Source organism: Magnolia sinica, chromosome 13 (assembly GCF_029962835.1).
Source record: "Magnolia sinica isolate HGM2019 chromosome 13, MsV1, whole genome shotgun sequence".
Lineage (NCBI taxonomy): Eukaryota > Viridiplantae > Streptophyta > Magnoliopsida > Magnoliales > Magnoliaceae > Magnolia > Magnolia sinica.
Genome location: NC_080585.1, coordinates 55,879,905 through 55,896,379, shown reverse-complemented (window position 1 = coordinate 55,896,379; position 16,475 = coordinate 55,879,905). Strand labels below are relative to the sequence as shown.

Sequence of the window (16,475 nt, the reverse complement as noted above, 5' to 3'; positions counted from 1 at the left end):
TCAAATGCCTAAACCTAAACCTACACCTAATCCTAATCTCAACTCCCAAGCCTAAACCTAAACCTAAACTTGAAAATCCAAACCTAAACCCGGTCCCGAACCCGAACCCAATTTCTTAAACCTATAACCTATAACCTAACCTAAACCTATAACTATAACCCAAACCTATTCTCAAATCCCTAAATCTAAACCTAAACCTATAACCTATACCTATTCTCAAATCCCTAAACCTAAACCTACACCTAATCCTAATCTCAACTCCCTAGCCTAAACATAAACCTAAACTTGAAAACCCAAACCTAAACCCGGTCCCGAACCCGAACCCGATATCCTAAACCGAAACCTTGACCTATTCTCAATGCCCTAAAGCTATAACCTATAACCTAACCTGAACTTATACTTATAACCTAAACCTATTCTCAAATCCTAAAACCTAAAACTATAACCTAAACCTTAACCAAAAACCTATAACATAGCCTAAACCTAAACCTATAAACTTAACCTAAACCTAAACCTATAACCTTAACCTTAACTTAAACCTAAACTTATAACATAAACCTATTCTCTAATCCCTAAGCCTAAACCTAAACCTATAACCTAAACCTATTCTCAAATCCCAAAACCTATAACCTAAACCTTAATGTATTCTCAAATGCCTAAACCTAAACCTACACCTAATCCTAATCTCAAGTCCCTAGCCTAAACCTAAACCTAAACTTGAAAACTCAAACCTAAACCCGGTCCCGAACCCGAACCCAATTTCCTAAACCAAAACCTTGACCTATTCTCAATGCCCTAAAGCTATAACCTATAACCTAACCTAAACTTATACTTATAACCTAAACCTATTCTCAAATCCTAAAACTTATAACTATAACCTAAACCTTAACCAAAAACCTATAACATATCCTAAACCTAAACCTATAAACTTAACCTGACCTAAACCTATAACCTTAACCTTAACATATAACCTAACCTAAACCTATACTTATAACCTAAACCTATTCTCAAATCCCAAAACCTATAACTACAACCTAAACCTATACCTATAACCTTAACCTAAACCTAAACCTATTCTCAAATCCCTAAACCTAAACCTAAACCTATAACCCAAACCTATTCTCAAATCCCTAAACCTAAACCTAAACCTATTCTCAAATTCCAAAACCTAAACTTAAACCTTAATGTATTCTCAAATGCCTAAACCTAAACCTACACCTAATCCTAATCTCAACTCCCTAGCCTAAACCTAAACCTAAACTTGAAAATCCAAACCTAAACCCGGTCCCGAACCCGAACCCAATTTCCTAAACCTAAACCTTGACCTATTCTCATTTCCCTAAAGCTATAACCTATAACCTAACCTAAACCTATAGCTATAACCCAAACCTATTCTCAAATCCCTAAACCTAAACCTAAACCTATAACCTATACCTATTCTCAAATCCCTAAACCTAAACCTACACCTAATCCTAATCTCAACTCCCTAGCCTAAACATAAACCTAAACTTGAAAACCCAAACCTAAACCCGGTCCCGAACCCGAACCCAATATCCTAAACCGAAACCTTGACCTATTCTCAATGCCCTAAAGCTATAACCTATAACCTAACCTAAACTTATAACCTAAACTTATTCTCAAATCCTAAAACCTATAACTATAACCTAAACCCTAACCAAAAACCTATAACATAGCCTAAACCTAAACCTATAAACTTAACCTAAACCTAAACCTATAACCTTAACCTTAACATATAACCTTAACTTAAACCTAAACTTATAACCTAAACCTATTCTCTAATCCCTAAACCTAAACCTATTCTCAAATCCCAAAACCTATAACCTAAACCTTAATGTATTCTCAAATGCCTAAACCTAAACCTACACCTAATCCTAATCTCAAGTCCCTAGCCTAAACCTAAACCTAAACTTGAAAACCCAAACCTAAACCCGGTCCCGAACCCGAACCAAATTTCCTAAACCAAAACCTTGACCTATTCTCAATGCCCTAAAGCTATAACCTATAACCTAACCTAAACTTATACTTATAACCTAAACCTATTCTCAAATCCTAAAACTTATAACTATAACCTAAACCTTAACCAAAAACCTATAACATAGCCTAAACCTAAACCTATAAACTTAACCTAACCTAAACCTATAACCTTAACCTTAACATATAACCTAACCTAAACCTATACTTATGACCTAAACCTATTCTCAAATCCCAAAACCTATAATTACAACCTAAACCTATACCTATAACCTTAACCTTAACCTAAACCTAAACCTATAACCTAAACCTATTCTCAAATCCCTAAACCTATTCTCAAATCCCTAAACCTAAACCTAAACCTAGACCTTAATGTATTCTCAAATACTAAACCTAAACCTAAACCTATAACCTATAACCTATAATCTATAACCTAAACTCAAATCCCTAAACCTAAACCTACACCTAATACTAATCTCAACTCCAATTCCCTAAACTTAAACATAAACTTATACCTAGTCTCTATTCCCTAAACCTAAACATATAACCTAAACCTATAACCTAGCCTAATCTTAAAGCTATTTCCGTAAACTGACTTTAGTCATTTCATTGTAGACATGGATAAGAGTTGGATGCGAGCTAAGAACAGGTTTGGCCCAGAGTATAAGCAAGGGGTTCAAGAGTTCATGAAATTTGTGCGAAATCGGGCAGATTCAAGGAATAGGATTGGGTGTCTATGTCGAAAATGTAAGAACATGATATATAAGACTTTAGACAAAATAGAGGATGATTTGTTCGTAGTTGGGATTGACCAGGGTTACACTTGGTGGATCTATCATGGTGAAGATATGACCCATAGAGTTGAGCCCTCCAAAGTCCTTGCTGACCCAATTGTGCCGGATGACGAGGATGAAGACGTTGACGAAATGCAAGATATCATAAGGGATGTGTTCAGGGGAACAGCTGCGGATACTGATTTTGCAGCGACAAGCAGTAGCTAAGATATTCCTCCAATGGGTGATGTCGAATCAAAAAAGTTTAGTAGGTTGTTGAGGGAGGCAGAACGTCCACTTTATCCGGGGTGTCAAAACTTCTTCAAGTTGAATTTTCTTACAAAGTTACTTCATTTGAAGACAATAAATCGTTGGAGTAACAAATCGTTTGACATGTTGCTTGAGTTGTTGAAAGAAGTATTACCGGACGGTGAGACATTGCCAAAGTCTCATTACGAGGCAAAAACATTGATGCGAGACTTGGGCCTTGGTTATAAACTCGTATATGCATGTATAAATGATTGTTTATTATATTAAAAAAAGTACGATAAGGCTGAAGAGTGTCAAGAATGTGGAGAGTCTAGGTGGAAGAATGACAGAGCCAGGGGTAAGAAAATCCCGCGAAAGGTGTTAAGGTACTTCCCATTGAAACCCAGATTGCAAAGATTGTTTATGTCTCTTAAGACGGCTGAAGATATGAGGTGGCATAAGGAGAAACGCGTTCATGGTGATAGTACACTGAGGCACCCTGCGGACGCTGAAGCCTGGTAAAATTTTGACAAGCAACATGGCTGGTTTGCAGAAGATTCTCGCAATGTTCGACTAGGCCTTGCAAGTGATGGTTTTAATTCATTTGGTAATATAAGTAGCTCGTACAGTATGTGGCCAGTGGTACTTATGCCCTACAATTTACCTCCTTAGTTGTGTATGAAGGAGTCATTTTTCATGATGTCATTGCTTATTCTTGGACCCAGGTCACCTGGGAATGACATTGATGTGTATTTACGACCGTTAGTAGACGAGTTAAACGAGTTGTGGAGTCAAGGTGTACAAACATATGATACATTTGCAGGACAGACATTTCGATTGCATGCAGCGGTCTTATGGACAATAAATGACTTTTCCGCATATGGAAATTTGTCTGGGTGGTGCACGAAGGGCAAGTTGGCTTGTCCTACATGTGGTATTGAGACTTGTTCATTGTCATTAAAGCATGGTAGGAAAATATGTTATAGGGGTCATCGTCACTTCCTTCCGAGCGATCATAGTTGGCGTAGGAAGACGTGATCTTTGATGGCAAACAAGATCATAGGCCACCTCCAAAAGAGCTATCTGGAGAAGACGTGTTGCAACAACTGAGTAACATTTCATAGATTAGATTTGGTAAGACATCGCACTTGAAGAAGAGGAAACGTACAGTATTGGACTATAATTGGAGAAAGAAGAGCATCTTTTTTGAGTTGCCCTATTGGAGTGATCTGAAATTGAGACACAACTTGGATGTCATGCATATTGAGAAAAATATATGTGACAATGTCTTTGGAACATTGATGAACATAGAGAAGAAAACAAAAGACAGTTTTAAGACTTGATTAGATCTACAAGAAATGGGTTTAAGGAAAGAGTTGCACTTGCAACCACATGGAAATTCGTATACTATACCAGAAGCCTGCTACACATTGACAAAACTAGAGAGAAAGCGTTTATGTGAATGGTTGAGATCGGTGAAGTTTCCCGATGGGTATGCGTTAAACATATCTCGGCGCATAAACATTACGGACTGTAAGGTAACAGGAATGAAAAGTCATGATTGTCACGTCCTTCTGCAACGCTTACTGCCGGTTGCGATTTGTGGATTCTTGAGAAAGAATATCAATGCGGTACTAATTGAGTTGGGGATATTCTTTAAGGATTTGTGTTCGAGATCGTTGAATGTAGATGTTATTAAACGACTGGAGAAGGACATTGCCGTAATCCTTTGCAAACTTGAAAGAATATTTTCACCTACATTTTTCGGTGTCATGGTACACCTAGCGATTCACTTACCGCACGAGGCGAAGCTTGCAGGCCCAGTACAATATCGTTGGATGTATCCAATTGAAAGGTGGTACCAATATGTTAAAATTTTTATTCATTTAATAAACTACATATATCCATGTTTTCATGCATATAATATAGTGGTTTTGTGTATAGATACCTTCACACACTGAAACGATTTGTGAGGAATAAGGCACAACCGGAGGGGTAGATACCTAAAGCGTACATTGATAATGAGTGCCTTACATTTTGCTCCATGTATCTTCGTAGCATAGAGACTAGATTCAACCGAGAAGATCACAATGCCGATGAAGGGCAGGAGCATGAACAAGGACCCATATCTGTATTTGCATATAACATTCGTCCTTTAGGATCCCCGACGTTTTAGGATATAGACCTTGGGGATCTAGCAAAGGCACGGTTGTATGTGTTGCATAATTGTGAAGAAATAGAGTCGTACTTGGAGTAAGTCTTCCCTCGATTATTATTTTCTCTACATACGATGATCTTAATGTTTCTTGCTGATGACGTGTCATTTATGTGTAGCGAACACATAGATGAGATGAAGTCTAAATTTCCCACAAATTATGATCGAATGCATCAAGATCATTTTCCAGAATGGTTCGCCAACCATGTAAGATTTCACATTGTATCTCACCACACTTAGCATTTTCGTTGTATTGCACATTATTTCAACTTATGAAAATCCCTAAACAATTATATTTTGTACATGATAATAGATGAAGATGTTGCACACAAGCAACTCTGCAGATGCGTCTGATGCGTTATACTCACTGGCATGTGGCCCTGATAGACGTGTATCTAGATATACAGGTTGTATTGTAAATAGGATTCGATTCCACACTGAAGAACGTGAGAAGTACAGGACCACACAAAATAGTAGGGTGGTTGTGAAGGGAACAAATGAGGATGAAATTGACTTTTATGGCATTTTGACAGATATTATTGAGCTGAGTTATTGTATGAGAAAGCGGGTGTACTTATTTAGATATGATTGGTGGGACATTGGAAATAAGAAGTTGGGAATACAGACTGACAACTACTTTACGAGCATAAATTTATCTCAGAAGTGGTTTAAGGACGACCCATTTGTCCTCGCTAGCTAAGCCGAACAAGTATTTTATCTCGCTGATACCAAGTTAGGTGGCTCTTGGCACGTGGTGCAGAAAATAAAGCCCAGGAACGTATTTGACGTTCCCATACCAGAAGTTGAAGATAGCGAGGACAGGAGAAATGACACGTTTATGGTTGAAGAAGCATATCGAGAAGACATACCATCTAGGGATACAGGGACTGATTCAAGTGTTGATATTGATGTGGTGCAATTAGATAGAGATGATGTGCCACCTGATCATGTTGATGCCTCAATAATATGTGATATTGTTACAGATGATAGCGGTTTCATTGATGACGACGTTACGGATAATGAGGATGAAATACAGATCAGTGATAGTGATGGTGAAGAAATAACTCTAAGCGATAGTGATACAGACGACGATTATTAAATGTACACATGATTTACATGTCATTTTTCAATTCGAATAATTTATGCATTCCATGTATACGTAAAAATTACAAGTCATGATTAATTCTTTTTATTGACTTGTTTATAATCCACATTTACAGTTGAGTCAATTTCTGATCATGTCCTCCTTAAACCGGAGCGTAGCAGAATCACGCAACATACTTCATCAGCTGTTGCAGATGGATGTTTCGGTCCTATCTTCTTCTGGTAGGGCCATAGAGATATCCGGTCTGGTCGATGAGTGTAGAGTGGAATATATTGAGGATGACTTAAATGAAAGATTATGCTATCTCAAAGAAATTTCAGGGCTGATGGAGATATATAACCGCAGGAAACGAGATATGAAAGATGCGACTCTGTCACTTGCACATCTGAATGGAGTCCCAAAAGACCAGATATCTCCTATTGTGACTGGCACGTTGGCTGTAAATATGTCGAGTGCTTCGCATGAAATGAATAGTTTACCTCAAAGTTGTTTCGTATTACAATGAAATATGTGTATTTAATATAGAATGACAATGTATAATGGAATTTCCAATGATTATAAATTAAAGTTTATAGTTTTATTATATTCTGCTTGCATTATAGTGTAATGGTCTAATCATATTTTAATCACCTCTCTAAGCATAAACACATGCATTGTACCGTCAACACTACTTGTACAACGTTTTAGTATATTCCACTTGTATTGACATTGTTTAAATTTATAAGTTCATAGCTCACACATATTCAGTAATGACACCAGGTGAGAGAGTACGTCGTTCGCGCACTGGATCTACCCCTTCTACTCGTGAAGTGACGGAGCCAGCATCACCGTCATATGTTGCATCGCAAACGTCTGATCCCTCAGTCGCGCATACATCGGTCACTGCATATAAGTCTAGGCGTATATTTCTTTTAATGATTTCTGTTTATGTTTAAACTTACATATTTCTTTTGCAACAACGTCGTCGACCAGCCAACGAGGACATGGACCCACGCGTGGGTTGCTTTTAGAGCGACTTACGCGTAAGGGTAGGGTGACGGTAGAGTTCCCACATGGCTGCATTAGACCTGTTGAGAACAATGTCATGTTATTTACGTCGGAGGTCGGTGTCTTATGCCAATCTCTGATCCCCCACCACTCCCCGTTGGGGGGACGTGATAGATGATGTGTGGCAGCTCATCTGTCAGCGCCTTCAGGTAAATTTTAGTAAATTAAAATTTATTTTATAAAAGTTTATTTACAGTTAAGTTATTTTCTTAATAAGTTTATTATCTTAATCTATTATTTACAAAACTGCAGGATAAATTTGACTTGGATTTGAGTGTTCCGCACATCTCCCATGCCGTCGACGACATGATGAAGGAGCGGTTCAAGAATTACCGTAGTAAGTTACACCGGTAATACAAGCGGTGCATGAGCCACGAGGAGGCCGTACAGTCCGCACCGCTGCACATGACCGATGAGGACTAGCGGATACTCTGCGATAGGTTTTCGTCTGATTCTTTTCAGGTAATATTTACATATTTATGATATCTTAATGTAGTAATTAAATTCGTAATTAATAACAATATATTATGAATAACGTGTTCAGAAGAGGAGCAAAATAAATTCTGACAATAGAGGAAAGTAAGAAGTGAACCACGTAGCTGGTTCAAAGTCATTTGTACGACTTCGTCACGACATGGTAAGAAAGTACTAGTAATTATTACGTTTATATTTTCTTTCCATGCATTTATATTAATTCTATTGTCTTTTCAATTGCACAGCGAGATTCCGTCACTAGCCAGGAGCCCGGACCAGTAGACTTCTACAAAGGGACTCACTGTTGGCAGGCGACAGGATCTTAGGTACATCCTAGAGCCAGCGAAATTTGGATAAAGATCTTTATATTGTAAAATTTATTTGCATTAAATTATAATAATGTCATTTATTATGAAAATTCATATGTTTTCATTACAGGAGGAGATGAACACCTTACGCAGTCAACCCACTCCCGATGGTACTCAGCGGAGTAAGCTAGAGATCCTGAGTCAGGTGCTTGGCACCTATTCTGGATATGTGCGTGGGTTTGGCCATGGTGCCAAGCTCATGGCACCCGCTAGAGCTGCCTCCAGCCGATCCATCGTCGTTGGCGACAGCGCCGTACGCCGAGCTGATACTGCAGAGAGAGAGGTTCAGCAGCTACGGGTCGTCGTCGATGACATCAAAGATCAGCTGGACAAACAGAGAGAGGAGCAGACGAGGCAGAGGGAGGAGCAGGAGAGGAGGATGGACGATCAGCTGGTGAGGCGACGGATGATGGAGATGTTTCAGGTTATCGCTGCACGCTTATCCACTGATGCCCCAGCACCTCCGCCTTCATCTGTGTGATTTTTTTTATATTTGTTTATTATGTTAAGTTTTGAATGAATGTGATGCGGATAAGATTGTTTGTGTTTGGATGAATGTAGTTTATGTTTGGGTTTGGGTTAATTTAATTAGATGGATGTGAATGTGAATATGATGAAATATATATATAATAGGTGTATATCAGGATGAATATGATGAAATATATTATTAACAGGTGTATATCAGCAATTTTATGCGGAATTTTAAGAGGTATATTTTTTTTAAAAAAAAAAAGACTTTTAGCAATGAAAATATTCGTAGCTAAAAGTATTGTATTTTATTTTTAGCAGCGAACATCTTCGCTGCTAAAAAGGCTTCAAAATTTTTTAGCGACGAAAATTTTCGTTGTTAAAGGTGTAATGAATTTTTAGCAATGAAAACTTTCGCTGCCAAAGCTCATGTAAAGGTTTTTACCGAGGAAAATTATCGTTGTTAGAAAGGAACGGATTTTTAGCAGTGAATATTTTCGCTGCTAAAAGTCTTGTATAGTTTTTTGTGACGAAAATATTCGTTGCTAAAAACTGAACTACTTTTAGTCGCGAAAATTTTGGCTGCTAAAAGTCTTGTAAAGTTTTTTTTTGCGAGGAAAATTATCGTCGCTAAAAAGGAACTAATTTTTAACAACAAAACTTTTCGCTGCTAAAAGTCTTGTATAGTTTTTTTGTGACGAAAATATTCGTCGCTAGAAACTGAACTACTTTTAGCAGTGAAACTTTTCGCTGCTAAAAGTCTTGTACAGTTTTTTTTGCGACGAAAATTATCGTCGCTAGAAAGGAACGAATTTTTTGGCAGCGAAACTTTTCGCTGCTAAAAGTCTTGTATAGTTTTTTTTGCGACGAAAATTTTGGTCGCTAAAAACTGAACTACTTTTTGCAGCAAAAATTTTCGCTACTAAAAAGCCTTGTATAGTTTTTGTTGCGACGAAAATAGTCGCTGCCAAAAGTAATGAATTTTTAGCAGCGAAAATTTTCATTGCTAAAAGTCATGTATGTGTTGTTTTCGACGAAAATATTCATCGCTAAAAACTAAATAATACTTTTAGCAGCGAAAAGTTTCACTGCTAAAAGTCTTGTACAGTTTTTTTAGCGACGAAAACTTTCGTCGCTAAAAGTAACGAATTTTTAGCAGCAAAAGTTTTCGCTGCTAAAAGTCTTGTACAGTTTTTTTGGTGACGAAAATTTTCGTCGCTAAAAGCCTTGCTTTAGCGACGATTTCAATTTTTCACCGTTAAAATCCATGCACGTCGGTCTTTTAGCAACGAAGTTAGCGACGAAAGTTTTCGTCGCTAAATGTATTTAGCTACAAGAATCTAACTTTTACCGATGAAAATTTTCATCGCTAAAAGGGGTATTTCTTGTAGCGATTTCTCCATTGTTTGATGTCGGATTGGGTCAATTTTTAGTCACCTAAAAAGTCCTTTAGTACACTTTCATTCGTAACAAGAATCGTCGTGTTCTGAAACCATTTGGGCATCCATAAGTGGGATCGAAGTCATCGGTCCTAAATTTTCCTTCATCTCCTTGTCCATTAGTAACCTTCATTACTCACACTTCACAGGTCGAATTCAGACTATTTTGAGCTTATTGAAATGGTAACTTGAAAAGCTGCCAAATGAGACCAGGATTGCCTAATTCGGAGACCGTTTGATATCCTAAAAGTATATTGGTACTCTTCGATCGACTTTTTTCAATATGGAGTGTAAATCTTTCCAAATCGTGCGATCCAATGGAGATGCTCATAACTAAATCATTTGATGTCAGATTGGGTCAATTTTTTATCTTCTGAAAGGTCATTTTGTGCTCTTTCATTCCTAACTGGAATTGTTGTATTCCGAGACCATTTGGGCATCCATAAGTAGGATTGTAGTCATCGGTCTTGAATTTTCCTTCATCTCATTGTCTATTAGTAACCCTCATAACTGACTCTTTAGAGGTCGATTTCAGACTATTTTGAGCTCATTGGAATGGTAACTTGACACACTTCCAGATGAGACTAGAATTTCCTAATTCGGAGACCGTTCGATATCCTAAAAGCATGTTGGTACTCTTCGATTGTCTTTTTTCAATATGGAGTGTAAATCTTTCTAAATCACGTGATCCAAAAGAGATGCTCATAACTCCATCATTTGATGTCGGATTGGTTCAATTTTTAGTCATCTGTAAGGTCCTTTAGTGCACTTTCATTCTTAACAAGAATCGTCGTATTCCGAGACCATTTCGGCATCCATAAGTGGGATCGCAGTCATCGGTCCTAAATTTTCTTTCATCTCCTTGTCCATTGGTAACCCTCATAACTCACTCTTCACAGGTCGAATTCAGATTATTTTGAGCTTATTGAAATGTTAACTTGAAAAGCAGCAAGATGAAACCAGAATTGCCAAATTCGGAGACCGTTCGATATCCTAAAACATGTTTGTACTCTTTGATCGTCTTTTTTTAATATGGAGTGTAAATCTTTCTAAATCGCGTGATCCAACGGAGATGCTCATAACTCCATCGTTTAATGTCGGACTGGGTCAATTTTTTATCATCTGAAAGGTCATTATTGCTCTTTCATTCTTAACTAGAATCATCGTATTCCGAGACCATTTGTGCATCCATAAGTGGGATCACAGTCGTCGGTCCTGAATTTTCCTTCATCTCATTGTCTATTAGCAACCCTCATAACCGACTCTTCAGAGGTCGAATTCAGACTATTTTGAGCTCATTGGAATGGTAACTTGACACGCTTCCAGATAAGACCAGAATTGCCTAATTCAGAGACCGTTTGATATCCTAAAGCATGTTGGTACTCTTCGATTTTCTGTTTTCAATATGGAGTGTAAATCTTTCCAATTCACGCGATCCAAAAGAGATATTCATAACTCCATCGTTTGATGTCGGATTAAGTCAATTTTTAGTCATCTGTATGGTCCTTTACTGCTCTTTCATTCCTGACTAGAATCGTCGTATTCCAAAACCATTTGGGCATCCATAAGTGGGATCGCAATCGTTGGTCCTAAATTTATCCTTCATCTACATGTCCTATAGTTACCCTCGTAACTCTCTCTTCAAAGGTCGAATTCAAACTATTTCGAGGTTATTGAATTTGGTAGCCTGACAAGCTTCTAGATGAGACCAGAAATGCCTAATTTGGAGACCATTCGATATCCTAAAAGCATGTTGGTACTCTTCGATTGTCTTTTTTCATTATAGAGTGTAAATCTTTCCAAATCACGCAATCCAATGGAGATGCTCATAACTCCATCGTTTAATGTTGGATTGGGTCGAATTTTAGTCATCTGAAAGGTCCTTTACTGCTCTTTTATTCCTGACTAGAATCGTTATATTCCGAGACCATTTGGTCATCCATAAGTGGGATCGCAGTCGTCGGTCTTAAATTTATCCTTCATCTCCATGTCATATGTAACCCTCATAACTCTCTCTTCAAAGGTCGAATTCCAACTATTTCAAGGTCATTGGAATGGTAGCTTGACAAGCTTCCAGATGAGACCAGAATTACCTAATTCGGAGACCGTTTGATATCCTAAAAGCATGTTGGTACTGTTTGATCGTCTTTTTTCAATATAAATTGTAAATCTTTACAAATCGAGCAATCCAATGGAGATGCTCATAACTCCATCGTTTGATGTCGGATTGGGTCGATTTTAAGTCATCTGAAAAGTCCTTTAGTGCTCTTTCATTCCTGACTGGAATCGTCATAATCCGAGACCATTTGGGCATCCATAAGTGGGATCGCAGTCGTCGGTCCTGAATTTATCTTTCAACTCCATGTCCTATGGTTACCCACATAACTGTTGCTTCAGAGGTCGAATTCAAACTCTTTTGAGGTCATTGGAATGGTGACTTGACATGCTTCCAGATGAGACCAGAATTGCCTAATTCGGAGACCATTCGATATCCTAAAAGCGTGTTGGTACTCTTCGATTGTCATTTTCCAATATGGAGTGTAAATCTTTCCAAATCGCGCCATCCAATGGAGATGCTCATAACTCCATTGTTTGATATCGAATTGGGTCAATTTTTAGTCATCTGTAAGGTCCTTTAGTGCACTTTTATTCTTAGCAAGAATCGTCGTATTACGAGACCATTTGGGCATCCATAAGTGGGATCGTAGTGGTCGATCCTGAATTTTCCTTCATCTCCTTGTCCATTAGTAACCTTCATAACTCACTCTTCACAGGTCGAATTCAGACTATTTTGAGCTTATTGAAATGGTAACTTGAAAAGCTGCCAAATGAGACCAGAATTGCCTAAATTAGAGACCGTTTGATATCCTAAAAGCATGTTGGTACTCTTCGATCGACTTTTTTCAATATAGAGTGTAAATCTTTCCAAATCGCGCGATCCAACAGAGATGCTCATAACTAAATCATTTGATGTCAGATTGGGTCGATTTTTTGTCATCTGAAAGGTCATTTAGTGCTCTTTCATTCCTAACTAGAATCATCGTATTCCGAGACCATTTGGGCATCCATAAGTGGGATCGCAGTCGTCGGTCCTGAATTTTACTTCATCTCATTGTCTATTAGTAACCCTCATAACCGACTCTTCAGAGGTCGAATTCAGACTATTTTGAGCTCATTGGAATGGTAACTTAACACGCTTCCAGATGAGACCAGAATTGCCTAATTCGGAGACTCTTCGATATCCTAAAAGCATGTTGGTACTCTTCAATTATCATTTTCCAATATGGAGTGTAAATCATTCCAAATTGCGTGATCCAACGGAGATGCTCATAACTCCATCGTTTGATGTCGGATTGGGTTAATTTTTAGTCAACTGAAAGGTCCTTTAGTGCACTTTCTTCTTGATAGGAATTGTTGTATTTCGAGACCATTTAGGCATCTATAAGTGGGATCGCAGTCGTCGGTCCTAAATTTTCCTCCATCTCTTTGTCCATTAGTAACCCTCATAACTCACTCCTCATAGGTCAAATTCAGACTATTTTGAGCTTATTGAAATGGTAACTTGAAAGCTAACAGATGAGACCAAAATTACCTAATTCAGAGATGTTCGATATCCTAAAAGCATGTTGATACTCTTTGATCGTCTTTTTTCTATATGGAGTGTAAATATTTCCAAATCGCGCGATCCAACGTAGATGCTCATAACTCTATCATTTGATGTCGAATTGGGTCCATTTTTTGCCATCTGAAAGGTCATTTTGTGCTCTTTCATTCCTAACTGGAATCGTCGTATTCTGAGGCCATTTGGGCATCCATTAGTGGGATCGCAGTCGTCGGTCCAAACTTTATCCTTCATCTCCATGTCCTATAGTTACCCTCGTAACTCTCTCTTTAGAGGTCGAATTTAAACTATTTCAAGGGCATTGAATTTGGCAGCTTGACAAGCTTCTAGATGAGACCCAAATTGCCTAATTCGGAGCCCGTTCAATATCCTAAAAGCATCCTGGCCAAATCGTCTATTGCGTTTGAGACTCTAATTGGGAGGAAATGAGCTGATTTCATCAATTAGTCCACAATCACCCAAATGGAATCATGTCCCTTCTTCATCTTCGGTAACCTTGAAATGAAATTCATAGAGATGAAATCTCATTTCTATTCAGCTATAGGCATGGGCTGAAGTAAACTAAGAGGTCGGTGATGTTAGGCCTTGATCTGCTGGCACGTGAGACAGCGGAACACGTAATCTGCTATGTGGGCCTTCATGTTGTCCCATCAGTACGAACGTTTCATATCCTGATACATCTTTGCACAACCAGGATGCATCACCATCTTCGAATTGTGAGCCGCTTCGAGAATTCCCTTCTCAAGTCATGAAGATTTGGGACACATAGGTGGCCACGATAACGTAAACCCCCATCCGAACCAACTCTCCATTCAGAATCTTCCTCGTCACTAACTAGTTTCCTCATCTTCACCAACCATTCATCTTCCCCCTGAGCCACTATGATTTGGTCATCGATAAGTGGCTACACACGAATATGTGCAACGCTCTCGAACGGCTCCTCTACCTTAAGCTTTTGCTCAAAATCTCGCACAAATTCTACCATATTCCATACCTCCATCATCAGCAAAGCTACAAATGCTATCATTTTCTTGCGGCTCAATGCGTCTGCCACAAGGTTGGCCTTGCCAGGATGGTAGGAGACCTCGAACTTGAAGTCTTTCAAGGTTTCCATCCATAGCCACTGCCTCATATTCAGGTCTCTCTGCATGAATATGTATCTGAGGCTCTTGTGGTTGCAAAAGAACTCGAACTCGTCTCCGTAGAGGTAATGTCTCCATAGCTTTAATGCAAAGATAACGACTGCCAACTCTAGGTCGTGCATAGGGTAGTTCTCCTCATGCTTCCTCAACTGTCGCGAGGCATAAGCAATCACTTTGTCCTTCTACATCAGAACACAACCCAAACCAACATGAGAGGCGTCGGTGTATATCTTATATTTAACCCCCTATCTAGCAATACTAGCATGGGTACGGACGTTAACTTGTCCTTCAATTCCTGAAAGGCCGCTTCTACCTTCTCATTCCAGGCAAACTTAAGATCTTTCCGCGTGAGCTGAGACAACGGTCTGGCTATCTTGGAAAAGTCCCTAATGAATCGACGATAGTAACCTGCCAAGCCAAGGAAACTCCTCACTTCAGTAACCGAACCAGGCTACTCCCAGTCCTGAACTATGGTCACCTTAGCAAGGTCCACAGCTATTCCTTCCTTGGACACCACATGTCCTAAGAACTTAACTTCTTCTTTCCAGAAGTCTCACTTCTTGTACTGGGCAAACAACTGGTTCTCCCTGAGAGTATCAAAGACTACTCGCAGGTGCTCCTCTTGATCTTTCCGACTCTTGGAGTATATCAGGATGTCATCTATAAATACAATGATGAATCGGTACAAATACGGCCGAAACACCTAGTTCATCAGGTCCATGAACACGACGGGTGCATTTGTGAGTCCAAATGACATCACAAGGAACTCGTAGTGCCCAAAGCTGCTTCTGAACGCTGTTTTCTGCACGTCCTCATCCTGACGCGCAACTGGTGATACCCTGACTGTAAGTCGATCTTAGTGAACTACTGTGCCCCTTTCAACTGATCGAACAGATCATCTATCCTGAGCAAAGGATACTTGTTCTTTACTGTCACTTGATTCAACCTCCGATAATCAATACACAACCGCAGTGATCTGTCCTTCTTCTTTACAAACAACACGGGTGCTCCCCAAGGAGATACACTCAATCATATGAAGCCTGCATCTAATAGATCATCGATCTGTCTCCTCAATTCCTCCATCTCACATGAAGGCATGTGATACGTCGGTAGAGATATAGGTGTCACACCAGGCACTAGATCAATGGTAAAATCAATCTCGTGTTGAGGAGGTAATCCAGGTATCTTCCTGAACACATCCGTAAAATCCTGAACTACTAGCATGTTCCCAAGTGTTGGACCACCAACATTCTCTAGCAAGGTAGCATAACAACTAATGCAGTAGTACTAACTGACCTGAACCGGGAATGTAAAGGTCGTGCCCTCAGGTCCATGGGTTGTCACCACCCTAGTATCACAATCGATCTCTGCATTCATCTCGGTGAGTTAATCCATACTGAGGATCACATCGTAATGACATAGCGGGGCAATAATCAGGTCGACGAGTATTGTTCTGCTCCCTAAGTCTATCAAACAACCCTTACACATCTTGGTAGGGTCTGAGAAAGTCCCTGTAGCGGTAAGGAGTCTCAACCCAACCATAAGACTAGTTTCCAACCCCAGTCGCTTGACTGCTGCACA

General features: G+C 39.1%; 1 long non-coding RNA gene across 1 annotated transcript; it reads left to right on the top strand.

The window, feature by feature from the left end:
* The first annotated feature begins 7,771 nt into the window (after nucleotides 1-7,771).
* LOC131222627 (uncharacterized) lies at nucleotides 7,772-8,208 on the top strand. The gene is made up of 3 exons (XR_009160130.1): nucleotides 7,772-7,843; nucleotides 7,926-8,018; nucleotides 8,101-8,208. It is a non-coding gene; the product is annotated as an uncharacterized LOC131222627 (long non-coding RNA).
* Nucleotides 8,209-16,475: the final 8,267 nt, after the last annotated feature.